The sequence below is a fragment of the Felis catus genome, chromosome B3 (assembly GCF_018350175.1).
Source record: "Felis catus isolate Fca126 chromosome B3, F.catus_Fca126_mat1.0, whole genome shotgun sequence".
NCBI lineage: Eukaryota > Metazoa > Chordata > Mammalia > Carnivora > Felidae > Felis > Felis catus.
Window position 1 is genome coordinate 3,489,170 of NC_058373.1, and position 14,139 is coordinate 3,503,308.

At 46.2% G+C, this 14,139-nt stretch overlaps 1 protein-coding gene across 7 annotated transcripts in view; it reads right to left on the reverse strand.

Annotated features, from left to right (window-relative positions):
• SH3GL3 (SH3 domain containing GRB2 like 3, endophilin A3) overlaps positions 1-14,139 on the reverse strand; it is a 137,480-nt gene that overhangs the window by 63,592 nt on the left and 59,749 nt on the right. Inside the window, exon 1 of one of the 7 annotated variants that reach the window (XM_045058734.1) lies at positions 8,045-8,205. The exons of the other annotated variants lie outside the window; for them this stretch is intronic. The gene's annotated coding sequence lies outside the window, so the exon portion shown is untranslated. Of the gene's footprint in view, positions 1-8,044; positions 8,206-14,139 lie in introns of those variants that run through there. 7 annotated transcript variants of the gene reach the window in all.

The window sequence follows — 14,139 nt, forward strand, 5'->3', positions numbered from 1 at the left end:
CATTAAATATAATGACACAATAAGAAAATAAAGAGATGGACTGTATCAAACACTAACATCTACAACAAAAAAACTGAGAAACTCATACTAACATATAAAATATACTTTTAGACAAAAAACATTATTACTAGAATAAAGAAGGACATTAAAACATGATAAAAAGTAGGGGTGCCTGGGTGGCTCAGTCGGTTAAACGTCCAACTTCGGCTCAGGTCATGATCTCGCGATCTGTGAGTTCTAGCCCCGCGTCCGGCTCTGTGCTGACAGCTCAGAGCCTGGAGCCTGCTTTGGATTCTGTGTCTCCCTCTCTCCCTGCCCCTCCCCCACTTGTGCTCTCTTTCTCTCAAAAATAAATAATAAATATTAAAAAAAAATTTTAAATGATACAAGGTCAATCCAAAATTAAGAAATAAGAATCCTAAATCTGTATGCATTTAATCACATAGCTTCAATGTATAAAGGAAAACCTTACAAAACTATAAATAAATGATTCCAAATATTTTAATTTTTCTATACATCTCTCTGCAACCCATAAAACACAAAAAAAACCCACCAGTTAGATTGACTCGACTTGAACAATTTAATTTACATATGGAGAATACTACAGCAAACAGGGCAGAGTAAAGGTGGTTTTCTTTTCTTTTTTTCTTAAAGTTTATTTATTTATCTTGAGAGGGGAGGAGGGCGGTTGACACAAGGCTCGAACCCATGAACTGTGAGACCATGACCCGAGCTGAAATCAAGAGTCAGAAGCCCACCAGATTGAGCCACCCAGGTGCCCCGATGACGATGGTTTTCAAAAGTAGACACGGCACATTTGCCAAAAGAGACCATACGCTGAGTCATGAAGCACATCTCCAACAATGCCAAAGACGAAAATCATTCGGAGTATGATCTCTGGCCACAGTGAAATTAACACAGAAATCAATACCTGAAAAATTTCCCAAATTATTTGAAAATTAAACATGTCAAAATTAACTGAATCAAATATGAAGTCACCTTGAAGGTTAGAAAATATTTATAAGTGAGTAATACCAAATATGGAGATGTATTTAAGACTGTGGGATGTAGCTAAAGCTGTTTCTATTTTTTTCTTAAATGTTTATTTATTTTTGAGAATGAGAACATCCATGCGCATGCATGAAGTGGGGGGGGGCAGAGAGACAGAGAGAGACAGAGAGAGAGAGACAGAGAGAGAGACACAGAGAGAATCTTAAGCAGGCTCCACACTGTCAGCACAGAGTCCAACTCGGGGCTCAAACTCATGAACTATGAGATCATGACCCGAGCCAAAATCAAGAGCCAGACACTTACCCAACTGAGCCACCCAGGTGCCCCTCTAGAGCTATTTCTTAAGAGGGGATCTTATAGCTCTAAAGCACCAGTTCTCAAACTCTTTCATTTCAGGATCCCATGATATTCTTAAAAATAATTTAAGACCCCTACCTTACACCATATATCAAAAACAATTCCTTGTTGATCTTAAATGCAAAAGGTAAGACTTGAAAGATTCTGTAAGATAACATTACCTTGGGACAGGAGACAGCTTGACCAATTCCCAAACACTAACTATAAAGAAAAGCCTGATATATCAGACTCCGTTCAAGACTGAGAGAGTGAAAAATCAAATCACTGAGTAGAAAAATATATTTTCCATAAATCTACCTGACGAAGAATCACATTCAGATATTAAAAAGAACTCCTATGGGTCCCTAAGAGGAAGGCAGCATACTCCTGTTTTTTAGCATGGGCAAAAAAAAAAAACAAAAAAAAAAAGCCTTGTGGAAGCAACTTCACAAAGGGGGAGGGGGGCGGTATCCAAACAGGCAACAGGCCTACGAAAACATTTTCGTCTCACGATCATCCATGAAAATGCAAGTTAAACCACAAGAAGATGACACTTCATCGTTACCGGAGTAACTAAAGTTATTTTAAAACAACAATAATACAAGTTTTTCCAAGGGTTAACGGGGCAACCGGAAGGAACACTCCTACGCCATTGGAGGGAGTTTACATTGGTATCGCGACTTGGGAAAACGGTCTACTATAGAGTCTACTATAACTGAATATATAAAAAGCCACACTCTTATGACTCAGTAATCCCATTCCTAGGTAAAGGCCCGAAAGAAACACCTTATAAGTAATCAAAATTCAGATACAAACAGTATTACTCACAATAACCCAAAACCACCTAAATGATGGTAGAGTGAATAGATCACAGCTACTTCTAGAAATGCAATACGGTATCGCAATTAAAAAGGAGAAAGTACTCCTTCCGCGTGCGACACATAGGTAGATTTCAGACGGAACACTCTCGTGGAACACTCTCGTGCCGTGTGATTCTGATTATGAAACGTTCAGAAATAAAAGGGAACATCCTGTATCATTCCATTCATATAAAATTTAAACACAGAAAAGGCTGATTCGTGGTAATAAGAGTGTAGCAGTTACCTTTAAGTTATGATAAAAGAGGGCTCCCTGGGGTGCTAGTAATATTCTGTGTCTAGAACTGGTTACATGAATGTGCTCACTTTGTCACAACAGAGCAAGTGGCACCCACAGGACCTGTCACTTCCCTGCATGTGTTTTTATTTCAGTAGAAAATGTTGAAGCACACCCTCCCGTGAACCCTGCATTCAGTGTTCTCAATGCGTGCACCCGTCACACTTCCCATGATTTATTTGTCTCTAAGGAAGCTTAACAAACAATGCTGGCCTGTTTCCTGCTCTTGCATCTGACCAGTAGAAATAACATTCACATCTGACTATCCGCATCTGGAAGTCTCTGCTCAGTCAAATCATGACTTAACCATACAGAACCTAATAATCTATACTCAAAAGAACAAAAAAAGCCCCAGGGGCTATTATATGGTGACTGTGTCCTCTGCACCCTAAATGCTGCTACTTCAGATTTAATTATTAGGGCAGAATAAAGAAATTCATTCATCTCGCCAAGGGGAAGGAGGCAGAGAAAATACATACAGGAAGGAACTATCAGACATGGAATCAAGATCGTGGACTGAATACATACATCTTCCACTCCACTGTACCAAATACTTTTTTTTTTATTATTTTTTTTTAACATTTATTCCTTTTTGAGAGACAGAGACAGAGCATGAGTAGGGGAGGGGCAGAGAGAGAGGGAGACACAGAATCTGAAGCAGGCTCCAGGCTGAGCTGTCAGCAGAGCCTGACGTGGGGCTCAAACTCACGAACCGCGAGATCATGACCTAATCCAAAGTCGGATGCTTAACTGACTGAGCCACCCAGGCGCCCCTGTACCAAATACCTTTAAATGAACTTGTAAATATACAGAAAGAGAGAGGCATCTGACACATACATAACAGGGCTGAGAAACAAAAATGGTACCAGCAGTAGGTCATAAATGGTGACAAATGCCCAGAAGACAGACAGCAGATGGGACCAGAGAGCTTAGGAAGCAACAGGGCAATACCTACGCCATAGAAACCTGCTCCCAAGCCCCAAAGCCCTTGCAGTCGTCTCCCCTTCTCTGAAGGGGTACATTCCAAGACCCCCAGTGGATGCCTGAAACCACAGACAGTACCAAAACCTATATATGTTACTCTTTTTCCTATACGTGTATACCTACAGTAAAATGTAATTCATAAGCTAGGCACAGTAAGAGATTAACAACAACTAATAATAAGACAGAACAGGTACACTAAGCTGTAATGAAAGTTATGTGAATGTGGTTTCTCTGTCTCAAAGTATCTCACTGTTCTGTCCTCACCCTTCTTGTGATGACGTGAGAGGATACAATGCCTACAGGATGAGATCAAGGGAGGTGAATGACGTAGGCACTTGACGCAGCATCAGGCTACTAGTGACCCGCTCACAATATGTCAGAAGGAGGATCACCACCAGCTTGAGGACCATGGCTGACCACGGATAAATGAAACAGGGGGTAACTGAAATGATGGAGGGCGAACCACGGGTAACTGAAACCACAGGAAGTAAAACGACAGATGGGGGCAGGGAGGGGGACTACCGTACAGAGAAATTCCAACTCTGAATAACGTAAACATGGAAAGAAGAGAGTGAGCCCCTGGGAGATCAGCAAGAGACACGATAAAAGAACTGTAGAGAAAGCAATAAGGATCAATGGAGCCCCTCCAGCCCCATCTCTGTGCCCACCTCTATACGCGAGGGCAGGATCTGAAGTTACACCATCTTGGCTCAAATTGCTAACTAGAGAGGTAACTCCAGGCAAATTAGGGAAGCTCTCCGTGTCTCCAGTTCCTTATCTGCAAGACACGGATAAAATAATAATAGTAACTATCTCATAAGGGTTAATGCATGGGAAGCATCTGACATTGTTAAGCCTTCTTAAACATGAACCATTAATATTACCACTGAGAAACAGGCAGCTAGGGTGTTTGTCCTGAACCTGGAACCTAAAGAGAGTGGACTGCTCTAATCGTTGGGCCCCAAAGTGGGTATAAAGACCTGAGAGATGCAAGAGATCCTTCCAAACATCCCAACAGATACCAGGGGAAACATAGAGAGGCAGTACTGCCCAAGAATAGAAGAACTCCATTTCCAGGATAAAACCCTTTTCTCCAGCCTTCTTGTCTGCTGTCCTGTGGCCCTCACTCTAGCATGAAGCCCACTGGTGCCACACCCACCCAACACTCAGTCCTTCCATTGTCTGCCAATATACAAATAGACAAAACTTAAGCCAACTACCTAAGTGTTGGACAGTGTCCCTCATTCTTATCAACCAATGGCCAGGAATCATGGAAACTTAAGGAAACTAGGAGCATGAGGGGAAGTGTCAAAGAGGAAAGTTTATGACCCAAAGGAAGCAGAGATGATCAAGGTGCAGAGGGGAACTTCTAAAACTTCTCATTAACACCCACAGAGATATTTGAGAAGTTGTTGTATACATAAAACAAGAAAAGCCTCCAATGAAAAAAGAAGCTATTAAAATGGGGTAAAAAAAAAAACCCTCAAAAAAAAGGGTGAGCACAGAACAGACAAAGCTGAAATATGAATTGCTTATTGGGAAGACAGAGTCAAGGAAATGTGTCCCAGAATCTACAGCAAAACCCAACAAGAGATGGGAAGGGGAAAGGAGTTTCGCTCGACCCCTCTTAGCTGTGTGCCCAGGACCACCCCCCTTCTGGGCATCCCACCCATTCTATCAGGAAGGCCTGCTGTCCTCGGGCCAGGCTTGACTTTGGGCTCCCTACAGAAGCTGATTCTACATTGTGGACCCACCATGAGGAAAGGGGTTCTGACTGGAGTAAACGGTCCCAGTAAGTTCAGAGGCTGACCCTGTCAGCTCCACACCTAGAAATTGGAGGCTATCACTAAGAGCAGAGTGTACCAGAATCTCTTCTACTCATTTTCTGCACACCCTCGCTTTTTCTCAGAAGAGACAGCTATGATTTGGCCAACGAGAAAGTCTGCATTCTGTTGGGCAGAACTTCCTCCAAGCTGAAGACATATAAATGGAGGACTTCTCTATTTCCAGCACTGATGCTGGTTTCCATCCATTTTTATATTTCTTTGGCCATTTTCAATTAGGACTGATGGATGAGACTGACATTTTTCCCCCATAAATGTCATTATGTTTCTTTAAAAGTTTGCTCACATGTACCCAATCCAATGATCATTAGCTATAGGGCTCTATGAGTCTGACCTTTTCAAAAGTTGGATTCTAGCCTGTATTCTGTGTTTGATCCCTTTCAGAGCAAAACGTGATCTTGCAGGACTTCCTTTGTAAAAGACCCTGCACGGTTAAGGCAGAGTCTTTCAGGAATGTAATTAATCAAGAAGGCTGCTCTCTTTCTGGGGCCCTGTGCGTGGGGTCCAGACCACAGACAGGCCCACTTTGGAGCCCAGAGTTCCACTGGGACTTCGGGAGGAAGTTACTCTTTGCCTTTTTTCCTTTCTTTTGATTTGTCCTGTTATGAACCCTTTGCATTGACCTAAGTAGGCGAAGACCTCATGAGGACAGGATCAAATAGCTCTTGAGGGGAGTTACAAAAGATCAGATGAGATAATACGTTTTGCACCACATGAAACAGTCTGGCTGGAAAAAAGGTATTTCATTCCTATCAAGCCACCTGGGTCATCCTAGGAAAATTTCACCACCTTCAAAAGGAGGTAGGAAGTTGATGCTGAGAATGTTTTATTCCTAACGCTCACCAATAAATGTCGGTCTAAAGAGAGTTCTGGCACAAATGATACACCTGTGTGTTTCTTTTAATGAGTAAGTAGGAACCCCTTGTTTTGAATTTTAAAATTGCATAACTAGGCCCTGACCTATGATAGCGCTCTTTTATGTAGATGGCATTTTGTAAAATTAAAATAATGAGAAATACAAAATGTAAAACATTATCAATTGAAATCTGACTTATGTACAAGAATTAAGGGGGCCAAAGTCCCCCTACTCCCAGGTATAATCACTGTTAACAGTAGGGATACTTTTTCCCACCTCTTACCTAATTTAAACACACACACACACACACACACACACACACACACACACACATTTCTATTTACAAAAGTAACAATAAGTTATACATGTTTATTTATAACCACCCCAAAGAAGAGACCTTCGCATTCTGGAATTCATTCAACAGAAAACACTGCAGTGCCCTCTAGGCACCAAGCTACATACAATATTTGGAGGTCAATCTATTCCCTCCTCGATACTTTGGAGACGTTGCGAGCTATAGTATTTTCTGGCACTTAATGTTACTGAGGAAAGACTAAGGGAAGGATTTTTTCTGATACTCATGTTTAGAACTCTTTATCCTGGAAAAAAAATTAATTTCTTTTTATAAAGTCAAGTGGCTTTTCCGCGTTGCTTTTTCTTAGTTTTCATGGAGCCCCTGCGAGTTGCATTAGCAGGTCAACTAATTTATGGGATTTTTTAAAAACCCAGAGACAGAAGAAAAGGTCCAGAGTCCCTTGTCCTGTGCCAACATGAGGAAGAGAGAAGAGACACTGCTGTTCTGGGAAGTAACCGAACCCCCAAACTCAGGGCAGATCAAAGGTCAGCACACCCTGGGGCCAGAAGTGGGGCCGGTGGTATTGAAGGGACCCTCCCTGGCACCTGGGTGGCTCAGTCGTCGGTTAAGTGTCCGACTTCAGCTCCGGTCATGATTTCCCGGTTCATGACTTCAATCCCCACGTCAGGCTCCGTGCTGACAGCTCAGAGCCTGGAGCCTGCTTCGGATTCTGTGTGTGTGTGTGTGTGTGTGTGTGTGTCTCTCTCTGCGCCTCCCCCACTCGCACTCCATCTCTCTCAAACATAAATAAACATAAAAAAAATATTTTTAAGGGACCCTCCCCGTGAGGATCTTGAAAAAGCGGGCTAGTGCCACCAGCATTAAAAAAGTGCATTCCTGGCAGGGGTCAAGCAAACACCAACCAGACAGGCCCAGAAGTGAAGCAAGTCTGCTCTGAGCACCCGTCAGGGACCAACAAGAGGCATGTGCATCGTCCACAACACCCAGAAGCTCCCCTGCCCCGCTGTCCCCTTCTCCCACCGCACATTCCAAATCCTGGGGGCCAGCAGCTCTGGGGAAGGAAGCTCAGAGAGAAAAACGGGGGCGCACCCTCCCGGATGGCAATGGACCGGCTGAGGTCGGCCCCGGCCGGGCTAGGGGAGAAGCCCCGCTCCAGGCACCCTTCGGGCTGTGATGCTCGCAGGGGCCCGCAAGATCTCTCGGCCAGGCTGACCCCGTGTGCCACGCGTAAGCAGCGGCCTTCACAGGGGAACACGTGGAGGCTGGGGGTGGACAGCTTTAGGGGGATGCACGCCCACACCTGCAACCTGTGTGCACTCCTTCCTAGGCCGCTGAGGCCCCTGGACGAAGGCGAAGCAAAGGACAGGCTCCCCCGACCCCCATCTCACGGCGGACGGCCCAGGCTGTGAAAACCAACCGTGGCTCTTCAACGTCTCCCGCTCCCGGGAATCGACGTTCACCGTCCTCACGCCTTTCGCGTCCTACCGCGGAACCGTGCACCGTTTCCCTGCATTCCCCGCACGCTACCGGCCTAGCCCTTACTTCTCAGAACCGCTTCTTCGGGAGCCTTCACGCGGATCATCCCCGTCTTCCTACGGGCCGGTCCCGTCCCCGCCCGCCAGGGCCAGCACCGGGGTGCCGGCCGCCCGCTCGGTTCCATCCGTCGCCGGTGCCCGCGGCGCCGGGGCTTCGCTCCAGGTGGCAATGCGCCCAGGCCAGGAGGAGGATCGCTAGGCAGCAGGTGCCGTCCCGGCCCCCCGCTCTCCCAGCATCCCTCGCGACCACAGCTAATCACGTGACCCAATAGGGCCAATGAGACCCGAGCGGACGTGCGCTGGCGGGGGAGGTGGGGGGGCGCGGTTCTGGGAAACTCTGGTGTAAAGGTGAGCTGTTGGGGTGACACTCCCTCTTCCTTCTTCCGGCCTTGAGCGTGAGCCCTGGTGTCCGAGGCTGCAGCAGCCAGTAGGGACTACAAGGAAAAGGCTTTAAGAACTGCAGCCGTGCAGCCGTGGTATCATTAAGCGGCTGAACACACACACCAGCAACCACCCGCCTCTGGACTTGGCGTTATCTGAATAAAATGAACCCAGATCTGTACGTGGTTGGGGTTACTTGCAGCCAAACTTCTTCCTAATCGGTGCAGTTTACAATCTGGCTCCAGTTAAACCGTTCTCTTCAGGGATCTTCTCATTTCTAAATCCCCCAAATAAATCTCAGCGCTTCGCTTACATGGCCTGCCTTCATTCGGACCCTACTGACCGTTCTTTGTTGGAAAGTCTCCCTTTTCTTGGCCTCCGTGGCCTAAGTGTTCTCCCCTTACTCCCCAGACACTCCTTAAGTACTTTCGTGATTTTGTGTTACTCGACCGTGATTAGGCCTCGGCCATCCCTCTCTCTCTTGCCCTATAGGATCTCCCCAGGTATTTCAACCCATTCCCATGGATTTACCCATCTAGATCAGCCTATATATGCTGCTGACTTGGAAATCTCTATCTCCAGCCCAAACTTCCTTCCTAAACTTCAATTCTTTTCACACCCCAAGTGTCTGCCAGACATTTTCTCTGGATATTCCAAAGACACCTCAAACACACAATTTAAAAATTAACAGACTCATCATTCTGTTCTTCAAATCGGCTTCTTGGCCCATATCCCTTTCTCAACTGGTGGAACCACCATTCGCACAGTTGATAAAGTCTGGAATCTGATAAAGTTGTCATAGACTTTACAGAAACTCTAAGGGACTCCCAGAAAAACGAGCATGCGCGTGTGTGCGTGCACGCATGTGTCTCATAGAAATGAAAGTGAGCAGCTGCCGAAACGCTACCAATCTGTCTTCCCTCTCACTTGTCCCACGCTTTCTCCCCCCAACCCTGCCGCTTAATCAGCCACCAATTCCATTTCTTTCTCTCCATCCCCTTGAATGCATCCTCGGTCAGGCCACCATCACCTCACCCCCAAACTATTCTAACAGCTTCCTAAACGGGCTCCTCCATTTCCCCTCCACCGGCTGCCAGTGAGATATCCAAAACACCAACCAGGTAATGTCACCCCCCAGACTGATTCAGTGGCCCCTGTTGCCTTTAAAAGAAAACCCATACTCCTAAACACACCACACCATGACCTCCGTGATCTGGCCGCCACCCACCTCTCTCCAGTCTCATTCACTGCCACTCCCCATAAGCACCCCACACTCCTCCATTCCTAAACTCTGAGTCACATAGAAGCACCCTGTTCTTTTTAAGTTTGAGAGACAGCGAGAGAGAGGGCACAAGCAGAGAAGGGGCAGAAAGAGGGAGAGAGAGAGGGAGGGAGGGAGAGAGAGAGAATCCCAAGCATGCTCCACACCACCAGCTGCAGAGCCTGATTCAGGGCTCAAATTCATGAACCACAAGAGGACGACCTGAGCCAAAGTCAGACACTCAACCGACCGAGCCACCCTGGCGCCCCAAAGTAGCCTGTTGTTTCCTGCCTTTGTACGTGCTGCTTCCATTATCCACAAGCCTTTTCCCACCCAGCGAACCTTCAAGGCTCAGCTCAAGTGTCACTGCCATGTGTGGCCTGCCTCCTGATAAGACAGGGAAAACTAAAGGGACCCCATGAACACCTGCTTTTGTTTCTCCTTCTCCTGCTCTGTTCTTGCTAGGACTATGCCCCTGCCACACACATGCCGCATAGAACAGATATGGATGTCCTCCTCATAAAGGTCACGGAGTTTCTTTGCAGTCCTCCAGCACAACAGGTAACATATAAGGAATGACCGGGCAGAGTCATCATGAACTTCATGACGACTCTTGGTTTTCCAAGACCACCGACTCACCAAGACCACCGACTCACCAAGACCCCTGGTTCCAGGGCACAAGTGACTTACGGAGGACATCTTTGTTCGTGGGTGCCTGAGAAGGACCACGTCCTCAATAAAAACTCCAGAGCCCACACAAAGATGAGACTCCTTCTTCTGGTCTTTCTGAGTCTCCCGGATGCCCTGTCTATATCTACACTCTCTCTATGACTTCAATAACCTGTCCTCACTTCCCGTCAGCTCACACTTTATTTCTATCCTGTGCAAAGCCAAGAACCCTCTTGGCTGGTCCTGAGGGCCCAGGGCTCTTGGACTGAGCCAGCTTGCATCACTGAGACCTAGCTGGGGGCCCCTCCTGTGGGTCCCCTTAACACAACAAGGGCTCCCTATGACCCAGCAATTGCACTACTAGGTGTTTATCCAAAGGATACAAAAATGCTGATTCGAAGGGGACACACACACCCCAATGTTTATAGCAGCGCTATCAACAATAGCCAAATTGTGGAAAGAGCCCAAAGGTCCAACAAGTGACGAATGGATGAAGAAAATGTGGTATGTGCACAATGGAATACTACTCGGCGATCAAAAGGAATGAGATCCTGCCATTTCAACAATGTGGATGGAACCAGAGTGTATTATGCTAAGTGAAATAAGTCAGGGAAAGACAAATATATGACTTCACTCATATGTGGAATTTAAGACACAAAACAGATAAACGCAGGGGAAGGGAAGGAAAAATAAGATAAAAACAGAGAGGGAGGCAAACCATAGGAGACTCTTAAATACAGAGAACAAACTGAGGGTTGCTGGAGGGGAGGTGGGTAGGGGGATGAGCTAGCTGGCGGATGGGCATTAAGGAGGGCAACTGCCGGGAGGAGTACCGGGTGTTAAAAACTTCTGAATGTTTATTTTTTTAGAGAGAAAAACACAGAGTGCAAGTGGGGGAGAGGCAGAGAGAGAGGGAGACCCAGAATCCGAAGGAGGTTCCAGGCTCCGAGCTGTCAGCACAGACCCCGACGCGGGGCTCAAACTCACGAACCGCGAGATCGTGACCTGAACCGAAGTCGGACGCTTAACCGACTGGGCCACTCAGGCGCCCCACTGGGTATTATACGTAAGTGACGAATCACTAAATTCTACTCCTGAAACCATTATTACACTATATGTTAACTAACTTGGATTTAAATAAACCAAAACCAAAATACAGTAAGTGCTAACGCAGCCCTTATCACCCCTTATCACCCCACGCAGCAGTTTATGACGTGCTAGCCTCTCGCAGTGGCCTCTGAGATCCCTGGAAACAAGACTGTGCCTGCCTAATTCGTCATGGTGTCCCCACCACCAGAAGAGTGCATACCACACAGGTCTGTCCTGACTCCTGACCACAGACCACTGCCCCAAAATGCACTCAAGGGCACGTTAGCGATATTGTTTGAACTTCTATTAGCGACACTTGTCTCCAATTAAAGTCCAGGGAAATCGGGCCCTGAATGATAGCAAGAAAATAACCATAAGATCTCTAAAACATGTGGTCTCCTGGCCTGGAGACCTTCAGTGAAGTTAAAAAGATTATTAAAAAAAAAAAAAAAAAAAAAATCTCATCACAGAGCTGCTAGGTGGTAATAAGAGAAAATCATGACTATTCACCAAAGGAAAGCAAACCCATTAGTTGAGTAAACTTTAGTAAAAAAAAGAAAAAAGCATAGAATTAGTAATTTATGATTTTTATCTGCATACACGAGTTATATGGGATGTAATCCCAAAAAGCTTTTTGAAAAATTCCTCCTATGAAAAGAAAACAGCTGAACAGAAATAACCAGTGAAAGGCACGTAGCTACACAATTTCTCTTTGGACGTGGGAAGAGACATCCTTCGTGACGGAACGACAAAGAATACAGAACCCAGATTTTTTTTTACAGAAAACGGCCAGTAGGTGAGCAACTTGGATGTGTTGAAGCTTTGGGGAGAAAAAGCTGACTGACCTACCACCTTGCAAATGAAAGCCTCTGGGGCCACAGAGGCCCTTCAGAGCTCCCGACCCGTGCCTGTGACCCACTGCCACCTTCCCCTGCCTCACTCCCCGAGACTCTCAGAAAAGCCAGGCTTGGGGCACGTGGGTGGCTCAGTCAGTGAAGCATCGGACTTTGGCTCAGCTCATGATCTCAACGGTTCGTGAGTTTGAGCCCCGTGAGTTGGGCCCTGGGTGGACAATGCAGCACCTGCTTGGGATTCTCTCTCTCTCTCTTTCTCTCTCAAAAATAAACAAACATTAAAAAAAAAATAGGCAGACTTAAGTATAGCTTCCCAACAGGCAGAGAAGACATCATCTGTGTAGTATGATCACTTTCTATGGCCTTGGTCACGCCCTCCGACCTCTGCTGTTTGGTTACATTGAACACTGCTGGGCACCAACTCTGGCCTTCCCGGTTCACACTGCCGGAGGGTTTTGGTGATCTCTGGGGGCCACTGTTGCTTTTGCCAGCACGTGGCTCTCGTAGCCGGGAAGACAATCTTTTCAGACTTCACAGTCAGCTGTTTTTGGAGATTTGAGGCCAGTGAGGGATGAGAAGAATAATGGCAAAAACAAAACATGGGCCATCCCAGATGCATAAATTAAGGCTGGGTCTGCACCTAGTGAGGAAGGCCAGAACATCTCCAGGATTTCGTAGAAGTTTCCCCAAAACTGAGGATGTGAACTCATTCCTAACTCCAAACTTTGGGTTAGGAAACAGCACTGTCTGGAATGGCTTGGGATCCACACCCATCACAGGGCACCCTCAGTAAAGGTCCTACATGTGCCATTCAGGACCTTCCTTCCCAACTCTATTCCAACATGTTCTGCCCCTCTCCTGGGCACCCACCCCGCACCTCTCAGCAAACCCTCCCATGAGCCCTGCCCTTCCAAACTCGTCCAAGGACGGGCACCTTAAAATACTCATTTGTTTAGGGGGGTGCCTGGATGGCTCGGTCAGTTGAGCGTCAGACCCTTGGTTTTGGCTGAGCTCATGACTTCACGGTTCATGAGATCAAGCCCCACATCAGGCTCCGCGTTAACAGCCTGGAGCCTGCTTGAGATTTTCTCTCTCCCTCTCTCTCTGCCCCTCCCCCGCTCCTGGGCGTGCAAACGCTCTATAAATAAATACATAAGTATACACATAAATAAATACTCATTTGTTTTCACGATGTCATCTTAGCCCAAGGCTACAGGGCTAAAATCAAGTGAACTGTCATTGATGTAGTAGCAAAGAAACAGTAACAATAAAATGTATGGTCGGTCTATTTTGAGATGCTGATAAGAGAAAAGGAAAGGTAGAAATGAATACTGCATTCTCTTCCTTCCTATGAAAACTTCCGCGGCCTTGCTCAACATTTCACAACTGTACTTCCTCTCCAGGATGTGTCCCTGAATTGCATGTAAACCTGGTTTTCATCATTCAAAACACATTTTAAATTCACTTTAGAGGCTTAAAAGTGTCATCGAAGAATCCTTTGCTAAAAAAAAATGAAAGGGTGTTAATGGTGCAAAAATCGCCCTTCTATTTGTCATATAAATTCATATGTGGGTATATCAGCTTCTCTTAAAATGCTGAACATCTCTTATGATTGAGGGGAAAAGGTAATTAGTTAAGCTCTGTAAAAAATAGTTTTTCGGGGCACCTGGGTGGCTCAGTCGGTTAAGCGTCAGACTTTGGCTCAGGTCATGATCTCATGGTTTGTGAGTTCGAGCCCTGCGTCAGGCTCTGAGCTGACAGCTCAGAGCCTGGAGCCTGCTTCGGATTCTGTGTCTCCCCCTCTCTCTGACCCTCCCCCGTTCATGCTCTGTCTCTCTCTGTCTCAAA